Consider the following 5,661-nt stretch of genomic DNA (forward strand, 5'->3'; position numbering starts at 1 on the left):
TAACTCAGCTACGTTCTACGGTTAGTCAGTTTGGAGTAAAAAGTGAACCTGTTAAGCAAATGTTAGATTATCTTTTTAATACTCAGGTTTTATGTCCTAATGATTTAAGAGGAATAGTTCAGTTGATATTCACTCAGCATCAGCAGTTATTATTTAACGTCCATTGGCACGCGTTGGTAAATGAATCGGTTGCTGTACAACGAGCCCAGGGAGACCCATTACATGGGGTGACAGTAGAGGAGCTGATGGGCTTAGGGGCATATTTACGTACAGAGGCACAGATGATATCGGGAGCTGATAAACTTAGAGAGTCTATGAGGTTAGTGCGTGCTGCAATAGACATGGTTAAAGAACCAGGAGGGTTACCAGCTTATATGGGTATTAAGCAAGGAAGGGAAGAATCATTTGGAAATTTTATTGATAGAGCAGCTACTGCTATAGATCGTGCAGGTGTGGCAGACTATATGAAAGGGCGCTATTGAAGCAGTGTGCCTTGCAAAATAGCAATCCAGCAACCCAGAGAGTGTTAGCTACTTTAGGGGCAAATTGGACTATTGAGGAAGCATTAGAGCGAATGGCATTAGTGCCAACAGCTTCCCAGGCATTTATAGCAGAAGCCTTAAAGGAATTAGGATTAGGGTTACAAAAGCAAGCAGAGTCCACTCAAAATCAGGTGCTAGCTGCTCTTGCTCCTCTCCGAAACGGCTCTCTGGCATTCACTCAAGGAGGTTCGAAGCCATTCCTCAAGTGTTACCGATGCGGCAACGAAGGACATACACGCCGAACGTGCCGAGCGACTGGCGTATGGTGTCAACACTGCCGATCCAGCTCCCACAACACTACGGCTTGTAGGCGCCGGTCAGGAAATCATTTGTGGAGTGCGAATTATGGGGGCCGCGCCCAGACACAAGTTGTCGCTGTGACATCGGAGACACCAGCTGCTGCCGTGACATCGCTGCCACCTCCTGTCTGCAACCGCCCAACAACCGGGAGCCTCGGCTTGGACTTATCAGCAGCAGTAGACGTCACACTAATGACGAACCGGCCTGAGAGGATATCCACTGGAGTAAAGGGTCCTCTTATATTAAATGGACAAACATGTGGAGCATTATTGCTGGGACGTTCCTCTATAACTATGTTGGGATTATTTGTTTTGCCTGGTGTTATCGATGCGGACTTTACAGGGGAAATACAAATCATGGCTTACACCCTTTATACTCCGATTAAAATTACAAAAGGACAACGCATTGCTCAACTGATACCACTGTCACAAATGACATCAGGAATACAATCATTTACTGGACAAACACGGGATGAAAAGGGTTTTGGCTCTACTGGTGTTACACTTTTAACTGTGGATTTACAAAATAGACCAAAGCAAAAGGTTGAAATTACTTATGGGCATCAAAGCATAACCCTTTATGGATTATTGGATACAGGAGCAGATACTAGCATCATTTCTCCATAAGCATGGCCACAACGTTGGCCTCCATTTTCCATCATCAAACATGCTCACAGGAGTGGGAGGATTTACATTGGCAAGCAGGTCGCCGTCTTTGTCTATGTGCATTGATAATCAACAAATATCTGCTGTGTTTTCAATTGTTCAACTGCCTTCTACAGTTTCCTGCTTAATTGGAAGGGACATTTTAACACAATTGGGAGTGGTGTTAACTAATCAGCACCCTTTGGGGTAATTGCCATTGCTTGGACTTTCCCCATTCCACTCACCTGGAAAACGGATACACCGGTGATGGTTAAGCAATGGCCATTAAAAGGGGATAGTCTTATGCATGCCCATGAATTGGTACAGGAACAATATACAAAAGGGCACCTACGACTGTCCACAAGCCCTTGGAATACACCTATTTTTGTAACCAAAAAGAAATCAGGGAAATATCATTTGATACATGATTTGAGGGCTGTAAATGACCAAATGGAACCAATGGGGGCCTTACAGCCTGGTCTTCCAAATCCAGCTATGATTCCAGAACACTGGCCACTTTTAATTATCGACGTAAAGGATTGTTTTTTCACTATTGGCCTGCATCCTGATGACATGAAGAGATTTGCTTTTACTTTACCAGCAATAAATCGTGGGGAACCGGATAAAAGATTTGAATGGACGTCTCTTCCGCAGGGCATGCGCAACTCCCCCACTTTATGTCAGCTTTATGTTGATGCTGCATTACAGCCACTACGTCGTAAATGGCCAGCAACTATAATATATCATTACATGGACGATATTTTGTTTGCACAGCAACAGCCATTCTCCTCTTTGCAGACTAACAGCATTAAAAATACTCTTGCTGCATATTCACTTGTTATTGCTGCAGAGAAAATTCAGACTACAAAGCCCTGGAAATATTTGGGATGGACTTTGACGGATCAAATAGTGATACCACAAAAATTGGAATTACAATTGGACATTAAAACTCTACATGATGCACAGAAGTTGCTGGGAGACTTGCAGTGGCTGAAGCCTATTGTGGGAATACCAAATCACTTATTAGAAGCCCTACGGCCTTTGTTAAAAGGCGTGGACCCTACTACTCCCGTACACCTGACAAAGGAGCATCATCTTGCTTTGCAGCAAATTAGTAACTGTGTACCGCAAGGGTATATGTCTCGTCGACAACTCGACCACCCCATTGACCTTACTATCTGGAATAGCCCTTGCCACTTGCTTGGTGCTCTCTCTCAGTTGCAAAAGAAAACGGGCGAGATACGGGTGTTGGAAGGGTTGTCACCACCACTACAGCACAAGAAAACAATATCTTCAAACATTGAACAATTGGCAGCATTAATCAAAAAGGGGCGTCTCAGAATTCTTGAAATGGATGGTAGAGAACCTGCTACTATTAGATTGCCTATGGAAAAAGAAACCTTGGACTGGTACTTGATAAATTCAAAGAATTTACAAGAAGCATTATTGATGTCACCTGCTAAAGTAGAGACTAGTAAATTAGTGCCTAGAGTTTTGCAGTGGATGACAGAATGGAACTGGATCACTCGACCTTTGAGAGAAGAAAACCCCATAGAAGGAGCTATTACAGTTTTTACAGATGCAGGAAAGAAATCAAGGTGTGCTGCTGTTACCTGGCAAGAAAAAGGACAATGGAAGCATCAACTCCTCACAGCAGACCCTGCAGATAGCTTACAAACTTTGGAATTGTTAGCAGTAGTATGGGCGGTGTCCAACTTACAGGAGCCTTTAAATGTGGTCACAGACTCTATGTATGTTGCAGGAGTAGTCAAACGAATAGAGGAAGCAGCAATTAAGGAAGTGAATAATAAACGATTGTATGAGTTACTGATACAGTTAAGGAAGGCTTTACGAGAAAGAAATGCAGCATATTCTGTGATTCATATTAGGAGCCATAAATGGTCTGAAGGTTTAGGAGAAGGGAATGAACGTGCAGATAAATTGGTTACCCTACCCATTGATAATTCTTGTCCTATTGACAAGCACACATTGGCCAGAGAAGCACATAGTAGATATCATCAAAATGCAAGAGGTTTAGCAAAACACTTTGAGCTGAGTTTGTCAGAAGCCAAGGCCACTGTTAGAGCATGTCCAACATGTAGTTATCATAATGGTGGGATAGGTCTAGGCATCGGGGTTAATCCTCAAGGTTTAAAAATAAATGAGATATGGCAAATGGATGTTACACACATAGCTAGATTTGGTAAAGTCAAGCATGTGCACGTCACCATAGATACATATAGTCATTACATATGGGCTACGGCTCAGGCAGGACAGAAAGCTATACAGGTTATCAGACATCTGTTAAGTTTTTTCGCTATTATGGGAGTTCCAAAGAGTATCAAAAGGATAATGGTCCAGCTTATGTAAGTGCTAGGGTCCGGAAATTTTTGAATCAGTGGTCTGTGTCGCCTTCTGATGCAAGGCGAGGTGACCTGGTTCCGAGGAAACGGCACAGCGACCCAAACTCTCCAGGGTCACTCGGGCCAAGAACACACACAGACACCAGTATGGTGGACGGTTCAAGACCTTTATTGTCCCATTTCGTCGGGTTTTATACCGGGAAAGTTTTTTCCCTACGTCAGGGGGCTTTACTTTACTGTAATTGGTTAGTAAGGAGTAGAAAGTTACTAATGTTAGGGGGGACTACATTCTTGGGTGATCCCTTATCACTAGGCATTAGGGGGAGAGGAGCTCTACTGCTTTCCGTAACATCGCGAGATTTTCCGAGCGCTTGACCCTATCTACTACAGGTCTGTTAAGCATGTGACAGGTATTCCACAGTCTCCTACTGGAAAGGCAATAGTGGAAAGAGCAAACGGTACCCTTAAGCAGTATATTGAAAAACATCAAGATTTGGCAGATCCACAAGCATGTTTGGCTATGGTTTTGTATGTGATTAATCATTTATGCATTTTTGGGGAAGATGATACCCCTCCTGCAATGAAACATCATCCGAGGTCAGGTCAGGAAAATACTAAGGAAACAGAGGTCTGGGTTAAGTATAAGAACCCGAGTACAGGATTATGGGAAAAACCTGCAAAAGTATTATATTGGGGTCGGGGGTATCTTTGTGTTTCCTCACCTACAGGGCCTTTGTGGGTGCCTGCTAAGTGGACTAAACCTGTTTTTGATGCAGCCTCTGGTGAGTCGCCTTACGGAGGAGGACAGGGAGCGACTGGGGAAGAAACTGCTTCTAGTCCTACAACCGCTACTGTTTCAATTGAAGGGGTACTCGGAAGCGGTGGACAGAGCACTGACACGTCACTACCGGACGGCCCAGGAGTTGATTGGTTTTATTGACTCATTATCAACTTTTCACTTAACAAATCCAGCGAAACTACATTGCCTTGACTGTCACAATCCACATTGTGCTGCCTGGATAGCTCTACGTTGTGGGGGTTGTAAAAGAACTTTTTGGATAGAACAATCATTATTACGGGATTTGTGGTGTCATACTTGTGAACACGAGCATACGTGGAGAAAAAGCTGGCAAGATGAATTGTGGAGACAAACGGGGCAAAACGCATATATAGCTTTAAATCTTTATGAGTCTCCTGAACAGAAGGTTCTTGCTTATTATCGATGGGAAATACAATGTATTGTGAATAGAATTAAGGTTCAAAGTAAATCACGTATAGTTTCTATAAGGTGTAGGAAATTAGTGCCTTTAACAAAGCATTCAGTTGTAGGACCCGTCCAAGGGGATCCTGATAGAGCATTAGATTGCTGCATTGATAAGTTGCAAAAATTAAGTTTGCAAGTGGCAGGACCAGTGAAATTAGGAGCAGCAAGATTGAAGACAGATAAGAAAAAGAAGGCAAAAAAGGGAACGGTCTCATTTGAATAGGGGTATCAGTGATTGCTAATTAATTTTCTATGATTAGAACACTTTTACAGTTGTGGGACCCTCAGGAGGATATAGTTGTTGAGGAGGATAACGAACAAGAACTACGATTACGAAATAAGATACGCCTTGTGTTAAAGAAAGACCTTGAGCTGTTAGCCTCATATAGTAAAAAGGCCGAAGAGGCTTTTCGATCACCACCATTGAATTGGTTGCTTTGGATTGAAGAACCACAATTTTATACTGGTCTTTACTTACATTCGCTTCCTTGTTATGTTTGCAAAAAGGATAAAGATAAATGCTATGCATGGGTAGCTTTGCATTGTGC

Source organism: Melospiza melodia, unplaced genomic scaffold (assembly GCF_035770615.1).
Source record: "Melospiza melodia melodia isolate bMelMel2 unplaced genomic scaffold, bMelMel2.pri scaffold_34, whole genome shotgun sequence".
In the NCBI taxonomy this organism is placed as follows: Eukaryota; Metazoa; Chordata; class Aves; order Passeriformes; family Passerellidae; genus Melospiza; species Melospiza melodia.